The sequence below is a fragment of the Mauremys mutica genome, chromosome 2, assembly GCF_020497125.1.
Source record: "Mauremys mutica isolate MM-2020 ecotype Southern chromosome 2, ASM2049712v1, whole genome shotgun sequence".
In the NCBI taxonomy this organism is placed as follows: Eukaryota; Metazoa; Chordata; order Testudines; family Geoemydidae; genus Mauremys; species Mauremys mutica.
Window position 1 is genome coordinate 234,433,048 of NC_059073.1, and position 15,316 is coordinate 234,448,363.

Consider the following 15,316-nt stretch of genomic DNA (forward strand, 5'->3'; position numbering starts at 1 on the left):
GACTGGACTGGCTTCCCCGGCAGTGATTTAAAGGGCCCAGCGCTCCAGCCACTGCGGGGAGCCCCGGCCCTTTAAATCACTGCTGGAGCTCCGGCAGCGGGGCTCGGGTGGCGCTTTAAAGGGCCCGGGGCTCCCCACAGCGGCTGGAGCCTCTGGCCCTTTAAATCACCACCGGAGCCCAGCTGCAGGGCTCAGGCGCTTTAAAGGGCCCCGGGCCCTTTATTTTGCCCCAAAACCCCCGGGGCTCCCAGCCGCCTCTGCAGCTGGTAGCTCTGGGGTGATTTAAAGGCCCTGGGGCTCCCAGCCCCAGCCACCTCTTCCGGTTGAGGTCACGCCCCCCCCACTCAGGACTCCAGCGTACCAGAAAGTCCTTTCAGTTACTTTCACCCCTGGGTATACCCTGTACCCACCTGCTACACTTGAGCCTGATCAACTCAAGTGTAGTTTGATTGTATGCCAATAATGAAACCTCAGTGATGAGTCCAGAGTTGAGCTGATTTCTTGGATTCGAGAGAGCTGGCTAAAGTATTATCCCCAGAACTGGAGAGGTGTTCTGGCTAAGCCGAGTGGAAAAGATCTCTGAGGAAATCCTAACATTGCCACTGTCACTTGTTCAGACCTAAAATGAAGATGAAAAATGTGATGGCTTTAGTTTGCAATTAATTATAAATTATTCTTCATGCTTTTTATCCCTTTGTGATAAAGTAGTAAGGAGAGTGGCTCATTTTGGCCTTTCAAATACCTGAAGATCTCTATGAGCTGGGGACAGAGCTTCTGCCAGTGTCAATGGAGCTATGACAATTCACAGTAGCTGAGGATCTGACCACCTGACCCCATCCGTGATATATAAATGAATCATTTTGGGCATTTATCTGCCCAAGCTCTGTAGTTCTAAATATTTTTTCCAAAAGGCCATGCAAGCACATGTAATATATAACATTTTCCAAGATTAAGCTTGATCTCAATATGCTAGTTAATATGGCCGTCTCATGCAAAAAGCTTTGGTTTAGGAGCCAACACAGCATTTTACAGGAAGCAATGGAAAGCACGTGTGACCCTAGCTGCTGCTGTCTTTTTACGTAGGCTTCTTTTATGCAAGCTATTGAAATCAGATTTCCAGTGTACTATTTTTTTATTTTACAAACACCCCCTTTTGTGCTGCTATCTAATGGATTGAAACCAAAATAGCATCTAAAAACAACTACTGTCCCAGTGCCTCTAACTAGTGTTTTTTAATCTTTATACGGCTAGAGGATACGTTGCCATATTGGAACACAGCTGGATAGTGTCCTATAAGATATTTGTGCTCATTGCACTGGTAAAACGGGCTACGCCAAGATTAAAGACCTCCTAAAATTATTGCTTGTACTCTCTTGAAAGTGCCTGATTTTTTTTATAGAATCATAGAATAAAATCATAGGACTGGAGGGGACCTCGAGAGATCATCTAGTCCAGCCCCCTGCACTCATGGCAGGACTAAGTATTATCTATTCTAGAATCTGTGATCAGCAGCTCTGACACGAGGTTTTTTAAGCATAAGTTCTGTGTGCACCAGCCCCCTACAGTTTGTATTTGTTTGTTTTAAGCTTTTTTAAAGAAAAGGGTAACAGCTAGAAGTGACACAGATCTTTAGATGGTTGCCCAGTCATAATATTTAGCACTTCTGTATTATGTTAGCTCTTTAAAATCACTGGACAAACATTAAACAAACTTAATCTAAAGCCTTTCAGCTTTTGAATGACTAGGAGTTGACAAAAACAGAGCTATTCCCTGTTGTGTTCTCTGCCCCCCTGAACAAAAAGACTTCAAGGAAAATCTGCATCTTAAAAGAACCATTAAGGATCTTTCAAAAGCACAGTACAATCAAGGCTGCTGTAGTGACACCTTTGCTTGTTACATCAGATCTGGTGTTTGTTTAAGGCTGGTGTGGAATGAAAGGAGAGCTTCATTTGCATGTGCAATTCAAGCAGACCTTGTTTATTTTTTTTCCCTTAAGATGCTCAAAGTTTAGGGGAGGAAAGTGAATGAGCTTCTGCTTATACCAGGTGTGAAAATGCATAAGGGACCAAAAGCTAAGGCTACAGGGGTGTAAGTGTCAGCAGGAATTGGCCTGTGTTCTCATTCCCTTCTCGAATCACATTCCATGCTTATCCAACATTTTCCACTTGGGAAAGACGTTAGTTTGAGTTTGGGCAGAAAAATGAGGACTAACTTTACGTTTATTTAGCTTTAAGTTTTTGAATGAAACTCAAAAGAAATCAAATGTGAGGTACTTTTATGAGGGATTGAACTGCTGGAGAACCAGCAAATGGACAGAACCTACCTTTAGCCTATTCAGCCAGTCATTCTATCATAGCCTGCTAAGAAGTGGATTTAAAATCCTTGAGGGAGACGGGAGGGAGAAACCTACAATATTGTGTGTTGAGCTTCCTCCAGTGATTTTGCAACCCCTTAAAAGTACAAAGATGCGTTGGCCTGTGGAACTAGGCTGAGCATAAGGAAAGAACTTGGTTGCCTGGGCATCCCAGTACAGATTTTTAGATTTTTTGATTTTTAGTACAGTTCAATACAGTATTGAACACAGGGCATCATCAATCTGAAGCCCCTTGATTGTAGGTACTGTAAAAGTTAAAGTACTGGTATCCAGAATGGGATGTTTTGTTGTTTTTCCTACAAATGGGTGGGAATTCATTCCTTCTACATGGGAAGGGCAATAGTTCTGGCTGGAGCTGGCTAGAGCGTGTGCAGGTTCTGTGCAAACTTCCCACCCTTCCACTCTGGTAGCACCTCTCCCTCACCACCTGCTCTGCCCCCCCGACACTCGCCAGTTGTCCAGAAATGGGACCCGGCACACATAGAAGAGGATGTTGATGGGCACTAGGACCCAGGAGGCAGCATCCTGGAGCTGCCTGCCAGCCTCAGCTGAGGATGGGGACAGAGGGAGCCTCTTCCCTCCGTGACAGCTAAGCAGAGCTCCAGAGAAATCGGGGTGGGGAGCAGGGGGGGGACGACACACACTGCTTGCTCAAACTACACCCACGGCTGGCACGAGTTTCCGTGGTAACCGGATTTTAGTGTCTGGTCACCAGTGGTAACTGGATACCTGGCAGCGTGTTCCTGCAGTGTGGGGGAGACACAGACGGGAGGGAGCAGAAGCAACAGGCTGCCGGCTGAGCTCCTTCCAAGCCAGAGGTGGCTGCTTTGCCTTTCCTGCTGGCAGGAGCACTCCAGCAGGGCTGTGTGAGCAACCTCCCCGCCCAGCCCTGACCGTGCCCCTGCCTGACCAGTAGGGCCTTAAAAAGAGGAGGGCCTAAGGCTATCGCCTTATTAGCCTAATAGTTAATCTGGCCCTGAGACTGCCCCAGCAGCAGCCAGTGTGCCTGGTGCAGGGGCTGCCTGAGCTGTCCCCAGGCCAAGCACATGGTCAGGCTGCAGAAGTCACAGAGGTCATGGAAAGTCACAGAATCCGTGACCTCTGTGACAAACTCTCAGTCTTAATTCTGAATAACACACGCCTCATTTTAACAACATGCTTCCTTCGCAGGGGGACTCAGGAATATTTGTCGTAACTATGCCTAACCTTTTTTTTTCAATATTGACTAGCTTTAAAGCTGATAGTGTCCTTTTAAAAATAACCAAATTCAAGCCATAGCAGAAAACCATCCAGTAATGCCCATTCCTGTTGCATTTGAGATGTTGCAAATCTTTGCAGTCATTTTTTCACTCTTCCCTCTCCTCCTCAGCACAATACCTTCCCTCCCAGAACTTCTTGTTCCATTTTCTAGTTACTGTGGGATTTTTTAGAAGTCCCTCCCCTGAGGAGCTCAAAAAGCCTGTACATAAAAACACTTTTAAAACAATGATGCAACTGGAGTGCAAATACTTTCATGTAGAAATCAGTTCCCTGACTTAAAAATGCCTTATCACTGTCAGAGTTTTCTCTCTTCAGCATCATCTTGTTTGTTATTCACACAGGCTAGAGAATGACAATTACAATAAGAGTGTGTTGAAATAAAGAAATTGAATGTGCATTTTTAAATACAATTTTTGTTTTTCAAGCGCTCCAATTCCATATCCTTATGATATCAAGGCACATGTAGGCCATAAATGGGTCATATTTTGTGTGTAATATTGAAATGTAGCCAACACATATAAAAGCAAATCAATTGCAGTGCTTTATTTACACCATTATTTTTAAAGTGCGTTATGTCAATACACTATACCGAGAGTGGGGTTGGTATATAAACACTAACTAGCAAAGTTGTCTTTAGGCCTACAGGGTAGTCAAGGTTTGTCTGCACTTTTCTAGTTCATAGCAAAAACACAGCTGAAAATAAATGTGCTCTACTTAATCCTGTACAATCTTTATACCAGCTGTTATAGCAATTTATTCTTCAGATCCAGAAGATCCATTTGCTAGTCTTGCATGCAAATAACAGTTTACAAATAGGCAGTCTAACAGAAAAATCTTTTAAACCAATGCAAAACAACATAAATCTGTTATGCTTTCACTAGCAGAAGTGCAAATACTAATAATAAAAGGTTTAATTTAAAACCAAAAATACTTAAATATCTTATGGATGTCAGTCTGGCCTCAGGTAAATCCTTTAACCATCAGACTTGTGCATATCATTTTAAACAGATATGCAATCAGATCATGGTTTTCATCCTTGGCCAGAAATTCCATCCACAATACCATAAATCTACAATATTTAATAAAGTGTTGCATTTAAAAGGTACGTAAATTCTTGTGAGATATACCTTCACAGGAAGCAGCAGTTGAATATTAAACAACAATTTGCATCTTCATTACTGAATCTGGAGGTGGGGGGAAGAGAGAGAAAGTTGAGTTTTGCATTAGAACACTTTGTGCAGGAATTTATTAGTTAATAATCAATTAAGACAGCAGCTTTTCTCATAAGATCATTGTGAAGTATCGCTGAGCACCGGCTTTTCTCAGACAGGTGTTTCTGTCACTGGTTTCAGTGACTGTAAAGAATAGCTTCATTCTCTTAATGGATTTAAATGCAAACCTTGCTTAACTGTCAGCTTCATTTTTTATTGCTAATACCTAGCTAGTTTAACTGGGGTTTTCATATTTTATTAAATAGGCAGCCAAACATTCTGCTTATTTTTCCTCTTCCCTGATCATGTCAGTAACTTTTTATTAGGCATTTCACAGTATCACTTTTTCAGAAGTGTGCAATAGCAAATGGGACTGCCAGCATCCAGTGGGCACCAAACACAATTTCATAAGCAAAAATCTTTAACATGGAGTTAAGGTTGCAGTAACTCAGCACTGCCTGTGCTCCTCGTACCCTTTCAGAATGTGATAATTCCCAAAACATCTGAGAAACCAAGAAATGCAGCGCTAAGGTCCTCTTACAAGACATGTAGCGTTACATGAGAAAAACAGGAAAATGCAGCATTAAGATGACACTTCCCACACAACACGAGCTCTGCCCATTTTGAGCCCTACCTAAGAAGTCTCTGGGGAGATCACAGCACCTCAGTCCTCACTTAGCTGTTTTGAGAAGTGTGATCTCTGCAAACCAGCAGCACGTATTCCACAGCTCATGGTGCAGCACCAAGCACTGGGGGACTCTACTGAATTGTATGACTAGGAGAGTGCTAAATTGGAGTCGAGTTAGGCACAGAGAAATGACAGCTTTGCTTAGAAAGGGGTACGCTCCTGTTCTTGTCCCAGTTCTGATTGCCAAGCCCAAATGAGCAGAGTATTACAGAACTGTATGTTTCTATTGCCTCCTCGTGTGCTTTACTATTTACAGTAATTTTGTGGTCTAAGCATCAAGTATGAAGTACTTACAACAGATTCCCTTAAACCATGAGTTCAAATCTACATGGGGTCAGCTCAGACCTTTGTTTTTTCAAAGCAGATGAGTTTCATGCCATTTTCTTGATAATGGTTTGAAGAGGAAACCTCAAAACCAGGCATCTCACAGGGACAGCAGAGCTCTCTGGACACTTTCTGTGTAATAGTAGAAATTACAGTGCCCCTGATGAGTTAGTCTGGGGCTAAAATTCCTCCTCACTGCAATAATGCTACTGTAAAAGGTAGTGCTTTGGTCTCATGCCACAGCACTTTTACAAAGGCTGGGATTCCTTTGTAGAGTTTATCTGAAGGCTCTGGAATTCTTTGGGATGAAGGGCACAATAAATAAAATTATTGGTTCTATCCCTCCTGCCAGGATGAGCCATTCTGCAGAATAACCTTTCTTCCTTGAGGCAATGAGTGGGATTCAAGTGATTCAGCTATACCTAGACAAACATAAATCCACTCCCTCATCTTTTAGGCGACTCAGAGTCCTGCAGTCAGTTTCTATGAGTGACTTGAATTATTCCCTCACCCTGAAAAATGTGTTGCTTCCAGAACCATTTGCTGTACACAAGAGTTGCTAATGCATTTTTACTTAGCATAATTTCTTGGTCTTGTAGTCTCAGTTAAATCCTTTGGACATCAATACAGGAAACGAACTCCCCACTCAAATACAGCAGTCAGGGCCGTCCTTAGCCATAGGCAGAACAGGCAGCCGCCTAGGGCACCACTAGGTCTGGGGGCACCGCTATGCTGTGAGCCCAGACAGATGGGAAGCAGTGGAGCATGTAAGAGCAGGGCTGCTGGGTCCTAGAGAGAGACGAATGCAGCACGGTCTGAGGAAGGGGATGGGCTGCTGGGGTCTCTGGGAAGGGGTGGGGAAAGGAACTCACGTGTAGGGTGACCAGATGTCCCGATTTTATAGGGACAGTCCCAATTTTTGGGTCTTTTTCTTATATAGGCTCCTTTTCCCCTCCACCCCCATCTCGATTTTTCACATTTGCTATCTGGTCACCCTAGGTGGGGGTAATTGGTACCTATATAAGACAAAGCCCCAAATATTGGGATTGGCCCTATAAAATAAGGACATCTGGATCTGGTCACCCTAGCTGGGGAGCGTGTCTCTCCCCCAGGCTGGCAGTGATCCATCTCATCCAGGGGCGAGCTGCACAGGGCAGGATGAGCTGCTGTGGTTCCATGGGTGCCCCATCCCTGAGACCAGATGCTGTGCTAACTTCACCATGGTCCGTTGGGCTGGCGGTGGTGCCCACTGGTGTGTGATCGGAGATGAGGGTTTGCTGCTGCTGTTGCCACTCTGCACCCCACGAGGTGGATTTTGGGGTCCTGCAGTTTTCCACCTATCTCCTCCTCTACTGCAGCTGTCGGACCAGCAGGCTGAGGGGTGAGCCAAGCATGAAAGCAGTACTGAGTTGCCATTTAGATTGTCATTTAACAACTTTGCCAAAAGAGCTTGCTAACAATCCTGAATTAAATTTCAATATATTTTTTTTAAAAATCAATATCTTAGTCAAAAACAGTTTTCATCAGAGAAAAAAAAATGTTGACTGACTTTCCTATAGCCCTGTTACTGCTAAATAGAGCCCTCCAACAACTGTAATATGCTCATCTCCTTACTAATGTATAGAGCAGGGGTCGGCAACCTCTGGCACATGTGCCAAAGGTGGCACGCAAGCTGATTTTCGATGGCACGCAGTGGCGGGCTGAGCGGCTCAGCCCGCCACTGCTCTGGGGTTCCGGCTGCTGCCCCATTGCCACCCGGGGTCCCGGCCGCTGGCCCCACTCAGCACCCACTGCTGGCCTGGGGACCCCCAAGGAACCCCAGGCTGGCAGCGGGCTGGGCAGGCCGGTGGCTGAGACCCCGGCTGAGCCACTCAACCCGCTGTCGGCCTGGGGTTCCATTCACTAGCTGGTAGCGGGCTGAGCAGGACTAAATTCAATGAAATAGGAAAACAAGAGCAACTAATGACAAAGTGCAAGAACCTAGAGCAGTGGTCCCCAACCTTTTTCATCTGGCAGGTGCCAGACGAAAGACCGTGGCAGTGGACGAGCATCCGCTGAAATTCGGCGACATTTCAGCGGCGACGCCTCTGGATGACGCTGCTTATCGTCGGCAAGCAGCGTCATCCAGAGGCGTCGCCGCCGAAATGCCGCTGAATTTTGGCAGCATTTCAGCGGATGCTCGTCCGCCAGCCAGTACGCAGGTGCACTGAGAGGCCCCTGCGGGCACCATGGCACCCGCAGGCACCGCGTTGTGGACCCCTGACCTAGAGAGCCTCCTGAAGCACGGTGATCGTTTTGATTTAAATGGACTTGAACTGTATGAAGAATTGCATGCACTGTCATCAATGTTGCCACATGCAAAATCGATAATGGACATTGTACAGTTTACTCATACCAGCAAACTTGTTGACATATATCCTAATGTGCATGTTGCCACTTGTATTCTACTGACACTTCCTGTAACAATAGCACAGAGTTTCTCAAAACTAAAGCTCATTAAAAACTATCTCCACTCTACAAGGAGTCAGGAACACTTGACTGGTCTTGCTATTCTTGCAATCAAACAAGACATCAGTTTGTCTTTGTCATACAATGACATTATTACTGATTTTGCAGCCAAAAAAGCCAGAAAGATTGCTTTTAATTAAAAACTAATCCTTGTTTCAATACCTCTTCATATAAATTTCTAATAAAATGTTGACAAATTAAAAAAATTATATTATTTGCATCATTCTGTCAAATCAGAATTTTTTCTATAGTGCTACTTCTTTAGTGCTAGTCCATCAGCTTTACAGTGTGCTTAATTAAGTTAAACTGGTTTTAATAACATGCATGTGGTAAGTTTTCCAATAGTGTAAGCTTATGTTTGTGTTGCTAAGAGCAAGACAGGCACAGGGGCACCAGTTTAATAATCCTGCCTAGGGCACCATAAATCCTAAGGACGGCCCTGACAGCAGGCATCATTGACTGTATGAACTGCAAGTTATTGAAAGGGAAGAGAAATTCAAAGTTGTTTTTGTCACCAAATCTAGTCCTTTGCCTCATCTTCAGGATTTCTCTCTGCCTTTCAGCCAGGGTCTAGGTTATTGTTCCTGCACTGCTTCTGCCATCCTTGTGGTCAGAAGTCAGTTTTCCTTCTCATAAATATTCCACCAATGATTTACTGCACCATATTTGTCACTCATTGCAAAGTCAGTTTGCCTTCATTAAAAACAGAGAGAAAAAATAAGCAAATAAAGTTAAGTAAACATAACTACTCCCCAGACTAACATATCACTAAGAGGGATAGAGCTTTGAATTATAAATATGAAATAATACCTACAGCATGGCTGCAAAGTTCTGGCTCTGACCTTCTTCTTTGGGCAAAGCTGCCTCCATAGCGAATCCTCATGGTATTTGTTTCGCAGGCAGTTGCAGCCACAGTTTCTTGTTAGTCCAGCTCCCTTTCTCCTTAGCATGTGACGGTCTTTTTTTGAATCCACACCTACCATTCCTTCTTACAGGCTAGTTTAGACCAGTTTCTAAAATATGTTTGTACTATTATCTCACACCAGTCAAACCTGTTTGGAAGGTGACTCATGATTCTCTCTCCTATCCTCAAGGCTATCATCTCAATAACAAACTGTACAGTCGCTTGTCTGTCTGGCATGTGAGGTATAACAGTAGCCATATATGGGAAGATGTAACTGCTAGAGGAAGTAGATACTTTTACATTAGGCACACCCTGTTTTTTCCAGTTTGCACAACCTTACCAGCACAAGTGATTCCTATAGAACACTCTTTACCACTCAAATGTCTTACTAGGTCAGCTTCTCATTGTTACCCTAATCAATGAGATCAACGACAAGCGCTAAAGGCTAAGAAAAACACACACCCTATTGCAAAGCAGTATATTATACAGCTTACAATATAGTATTAGATCTTGAGTCTTGATAGAGATGGAAAGCAACTTTTCCCCTTTCCTCTAATTTACAGCTCTCTCTTCACCTCCCCCATGATCAGTTTAAGATATCTGCCTAAATGTAGATGATTAGCTATTCAGACAAGGATTTCTCTTATTTGCTTGAAAAGTGCATGTGCCATCAGGGGTGCTGGAACTAGGGATGATGCGGGGATGGCAGCACCCCTGGGGCTTGAAGTTGTTTCCATCATATCCAGGATTTACAGTTTTGTTCAATGATTTTCAGCACCCCCCCCCCCACTATAACAATTGTTTCAACGCCACTGTGTGCTGCAGTATAAATAACAATTCTTTGCCACACACCCCTAGCAAGCTAAATGAGAGGCATGTATTACACACCAGCTGGTTTGCGACTTTAGAGGTGTGTGACACAAGCCTCACAGCAGCTTTTAGTTAAATGATACACAAGTGGAGGCGATAAGACACAGTGGGCAAATCTCTTGGTTATTGTTTGAATTCAGAGGGGTGAGTGAAAACAGAGGGAAGCAGCTGCTGCACATGTGGCACTCTCTTGTGCGTACCCTCCCCCACAAGCATTAAAACCCACAGTTAAGATATTGCATAAGATATTGCTACAGTTTAAACAAATTCTGTCTCAGTGGGCATAACACCTCTTCCGCCTACTGGATCAACTGCTGGATTGGATTTGCTTTTTTAAGATCCCTTATACACTAACATTACAACAGTGTTGAGGGCATCCAGTTGAGAATCCAATTTCAATATAGTTTGTTGTGCCCCATTTTAGCATGTCATTTTAGCATGGCTTGAATGCTCTTTCATTTGCACGGAGTGAAGCTGAATGCAGGTTCAGATGAACAAGTAGAACTTTATTAACCCTCTGCACTGCTCTGTCTGTGGGACTGCATTGCTTCCAGCCTGACTTCCTGTGTTCCATGTTTTTCTGAGGGAAAAATCTCTGACAACTGTGTACTGGGTGCACATGTACCTACAGTGGAATGGACATGTGCAATTACTCGAAGAATGTTAGTTGATATTAATATACAAAAAAAGGATGAAGCGAACCATAATCCAGCAAAATCATTAACTTTCCCTCACAAATGATACTGAAACTTAGTGATGCTGTCGCTCCTTCTATATTTATGAAAAGATATATTAACTGAATCCATGTTTAATAATGAGTTTGGCTTAACACAGTTTGCACTGTGACTGGGCAATATGAACTAGGATAAAACATATTCAGCTCATTTTGGAAAACAATTTATGAGACTATCTATAAGCGTTTTGACTTCAATGGGTCAAGAGTTCCAAAACTAAATGTTTCCATTGACTGAGGCCTGGTCTACAGTACGGCGTTAGGTCAATATATGCCACGTTAGGTAGAATTTATAATTTGGATATCTACACTACTGAGCCCTTTCGGCCAACCTAAAGGGCTTCTAAGATCTACGCCTGTACTCCACCTCGGCAAGAGGCATGGCGCTAGAGTCGCCCTTCCCGGGTGAAATTAGGGATAGCGTAGGCACAGCGCTGTATTATTTGACGGAATTGGCGTCCGGGCGGTGTCCCAGAGTGCTCCAATGTGACCACTCTGAACAGCACTTTCAACTCCACTGCACTTCAGCCAGGTACACAGGAAAAGCCCAGGGAACTTTTGAATTTCATTTCCTGTTTGATCAGCGTGGAGAGCTCACCAGCACAGCTGACCATGCCTGCCCAGGGCCGCAAACATGCTCCAGCATGGAGCATACAGGAGTGGATCTGATTGCAGTGTGGGGAGAAGAGTCTATGCAGGCAGAGCTCCAAAGCAGCAGAAGAAACACTGACATGACATCTATGCCAAAATCGCACAGGGTAGGGGGGACAAAGGCTATACCAGGGACACATGGCAGTGCCATGTGAAAATAAAGGAGCTCAGGCAAGCATACCAGAAGACAAGGGAGGCAAACAGTCGCTCTGGTTCTGAGCAGCAGACATGCCGCTTCTATGTGCAGCTGCATGTGATTCTAGGCAGGGACCCCACCAGTACCCCAACACTTTCCATGGATACCTCCCAGGGGCCCCCCGCGGCTTCGGGCAACAACGAGGTGGACATTGTTAATGAGGAAGAGGAGGAGAAGAATGTGCAGCAGGCAAGCGGAGGATCCATTCTCACCGACAGCCAAGACCTTTTCGTAACTCTGGAGCCAATCCCTCACCAGGGACTATTGTTGCAGGACCGTGATGGTGGGGAAGGCACCTCTGGTGAGCGCACACTTGTAATCACACTACAAAGGTTACATGCAATTGTGTTTAATATTTAATCTGAGGTAAACAATTGGGATACAGTGGTGGCTAGACCAGCTACACAAAGGGTGCTCCCTGGAAAAACCTATTTAAGAGCCAAGAGTTCCCCCTGCAAAAAAATTTCCCCGGGTGGCCCTGACACCTCCTACCCTTTGTTGTGTGCTTATCATGCCTGCCTGCAAACCAAAATCTGCTGCCCAGTGCTCTGCCGTGTGTTGTACCTTACTGGTAGGCGCTTCTTTGAGAAGACAAAATGTGTTCATATACCTCAGGGAGTGTATTTACTGCTGTGATGTGTTTCATTCATTGCAGAGTTAACCTTCTGTTTTCAACAGTGTATGTTCTGTAAGGCTACCCGTGTGGGTTTTTTCCCCTGGCGGCTGAAACCTTGTCTGTGGGTGCTTCCTCCACACCAGCACAAAGGCTGCCCCAGATTAGAAGGCGAAAAAAGCGGACAAGGGAAGACATGTTCTGTGATTTGCTGTGTTCCTCCGAGACTGACAGGGCCCAGCTGAAAGCATGGAGGCTTACACTGTCAGAGAGTATGCACACCGACCAAGAGGGCAGGAAAGCATGCAGGGAACAAGAGCATAACACACAAGAGGAAATGTTGCAGCTTATGGGGGAGCAAACAGACATGTTGAGGCATCTGGCTGAGGTGCAGGAAAGGCAGCTAGACCTTAGAGACCCGCTGCACCCAATGATGAACCAGCTGCCCTCCTCACCAAGTTCCATATCCTCCTCTCCCAGACATCCTAGAATGCGGGGAGGGGAGGGGATGGGGAACCTTCATTATCCCTTGAACTCAACTCCAGGGGATGGTTCATGGAGCAGAAGGCTCTCATTTCCACAGCTTTGATTGCTAGACAGTGCAATTGTAATAAGCTGAGTGTCCTTGCCCCTCCCCCTCCCCCATGTTATCAGGCCCTTAGACCAGGGTTATCTTTGCTATTCATTGCTGTCTCTGTTCCGTGTTTGTTAGAATAATAAAAATGCATGGATTGAGGACAAGAGGCTCTTTATTCACTGTGCACACTGTGGTTGTTGGGGGTTTAGTTTACAGGGCAGTACATGCAAAAAAGGGGGCAGGTTGGTAAGGAACAACACACAGAACTGTCACATCAGTGTTGGGTCATTCATGAAACTGGTTTTCAAAGTGTCTTGGAGACGAAGTGTGCCTCAATGTGCTCTTCTTATTGCCCTGGTGTCTGGCTGCTCATAATTGGCAGCCAGGCCATCTGCCTCAATCCCCCACCCCGCCAGAAACTCCCCCCCCCTTACTCTCACAGATATTATGGAGCACACAGCAAGCGGCAACAACAATGGGAATATTGCTTTTGCTAAGGTCTATCCTAGTGAGTAAACTGTGCCAGCGCCCCTTTAAACGTCAAACAGCACATTCTACCACCATTCTGCACTTGCTCAGCCTATGGTTGAACTGCTCCTTACTACTGTCCAGTCTGCCTGTGTACGGCTTCATGAGCCATGGGAGCAAGGGGTAGACTGGGTCTCCAAGGATAACTATTGGCATTTCAATGTCACCAACAGTAATTTTCCAGTCTAGGAAGAAAGTTCCTTCTTGCAGCTTTCTGAAGACATCAGACTTCCTACAGATGAGTGCGTCATGTACCTTTCCCGACCATCCCACATTGATGGTGGTGAAACAGCCCTTGTGATCCACTAGTGCTTGCAACACCTTTGAGAAGTACCCCTTGCAGTTTATGTACTCTTTAGCAAGGTGGTCTGGTACCAAGATAGGGATGTGCGTTCCGTCTATCACCCCACCACAGTTAGGAAACCCCATTGCGGCACAGCCATCCACTATATCCTGCACGTTTCCCAGAGTCACTACCCTTCTTAGCAGAAGTGAATTGATTGCCCTGGCTACTTGGATCACAACAGTCCCCACGGTAGATTTATCTACTCCAAAGTGATTCCCAACTGACCGGCAGCAATCTGGTGTTGCAAGCGTCCACAGGACTATCGCCACTTTCTTCTCAACTGTCAGAACAATTCTCATTTTGGTATTTCTGCTGGGGAAAGCACTTTGCAAAGTTCTATGAAAGTGGCCTTATGCATTCAAAAGTTATGCAGCCACTGTTTCTCATTCCATACCTGCATAACTATGCGGTCCCACCAGTCTGTGCTTGTTTCCCAGGCCCAGAAGCAGTTTCCACCATGTCAACAAGCCTGGCTGCTACTAACAGCATGTGTGAATTGCTTCATTCCATGGCTTCCAGCACGGCAATTTGCATGGCATCACATTCTTCTGCGGCTCCTGGCTAGGCTCTGCAAATACCACAGGATGACCGCTTACAACAACAGTGTTCAGCTGAGCGGGGTCCATACTTGCTGTGCTACAGCGTCTGCACGGGTAACCCAGACTTAGGCGTGAAAATGGTTGTATGCCATTGCTTGCCAGGGCCGCCCAGAGGATTCCGGGGGCCCGGGGTCTTCGGTGGCGGGGGGTCCTTCCATTCCGGGACCCGCCGCCGAAGTGCCCCGAAGACCCGCGGCGGGGACCCCCCCGCCGCCGAATTACCGCCGAAGCGGGACCCGCCGCCGAAGTGCAGCCCGGTCTTCGGCGGTAATTCGGCGGAGGGGGGTCCCCGCCGCGGGTCTTCGGGGCATTTCGGCGGCGGGTCCCGGAAGGGAAGGGCCCCCCGCCGCCGAATTACCGCCAAAGACCGGGCTGAACTCGGCGGCGGGTCCCGCTCGGTCTTCGGCGATAATTCGCCAGCAGGGGATCCTTCCGCCCCGGAGCGGAAGGACCCGCCGCCAGCGAAGACTGGGAGCGAAGAAGCTCCGGGGGCCCCTGCCCCGCAAGAGTTTTCCGGGCCCCCCGGAGGGAGTGAAGGACCCCGCTCCGGGGGCCCCGAAAAACTCTGGTGGGGGCCCCTGTGGGGCTCGGGGCCTGGGGCAAATTGCCCCTCTTGCCCCCCCCTCTGGGTGGCCCTGTTGCTTGCAGGGACGGAGGGAGGGAGGGAGGAGGCAAGTGCATCATGGGAGGCTGACAACATGTACCCAAAACAACCCGTGAAAATGTTTTTGTTCCATCAGGCATTGGGAGCCTAACCCAGAATTCCAATCGGCAGCAGGAACTGCGGGATAGCTGCCCACAGTGCATCGCTCCATAAGTCAATGCTAGCCATGGTAGTGAGGATGCGTTCTGCTGATGGAATGTGCATAGTGGGGACATGCAGCATTGACTTTGTAAAATTGGAGGCTAAATGTTGACTTAAATAAATTTGACC

General features: G+C 46.2%; 1 long non-coding RNA gene and 1 other non-coding gene across 2 annotated transcripts; both read right to left on the reverse strand.

The window, feature by feature from the left end:
* Positions 1–87: 87 nt before the first annotated feature.
* LOC123364224 lies at positions 88–9,462 on the reverse strand. Its single transcript, XR_006577042.1, has 3 exons — positions 9,180–9,462; positions 4,762–4,818; positions 88–619 (listed from the first exon to the last, which is right to left on the reverse strand). It is a non-coding gene; the product is annotated as an uncharacterized LOC123364224 (long non-coding RNA).
* LOC123365483 lies at positions 4,590–4,677 on the reverse strand. Its single transcript, XR_006577617.1, has one exon. It is a non-coding gene; the product is annotated as a small nucleolar RNA SNORD93 (small nucleolar RNA).
* Positions 9,463–15,316: the final 5,854 nt, after the last annotated feature.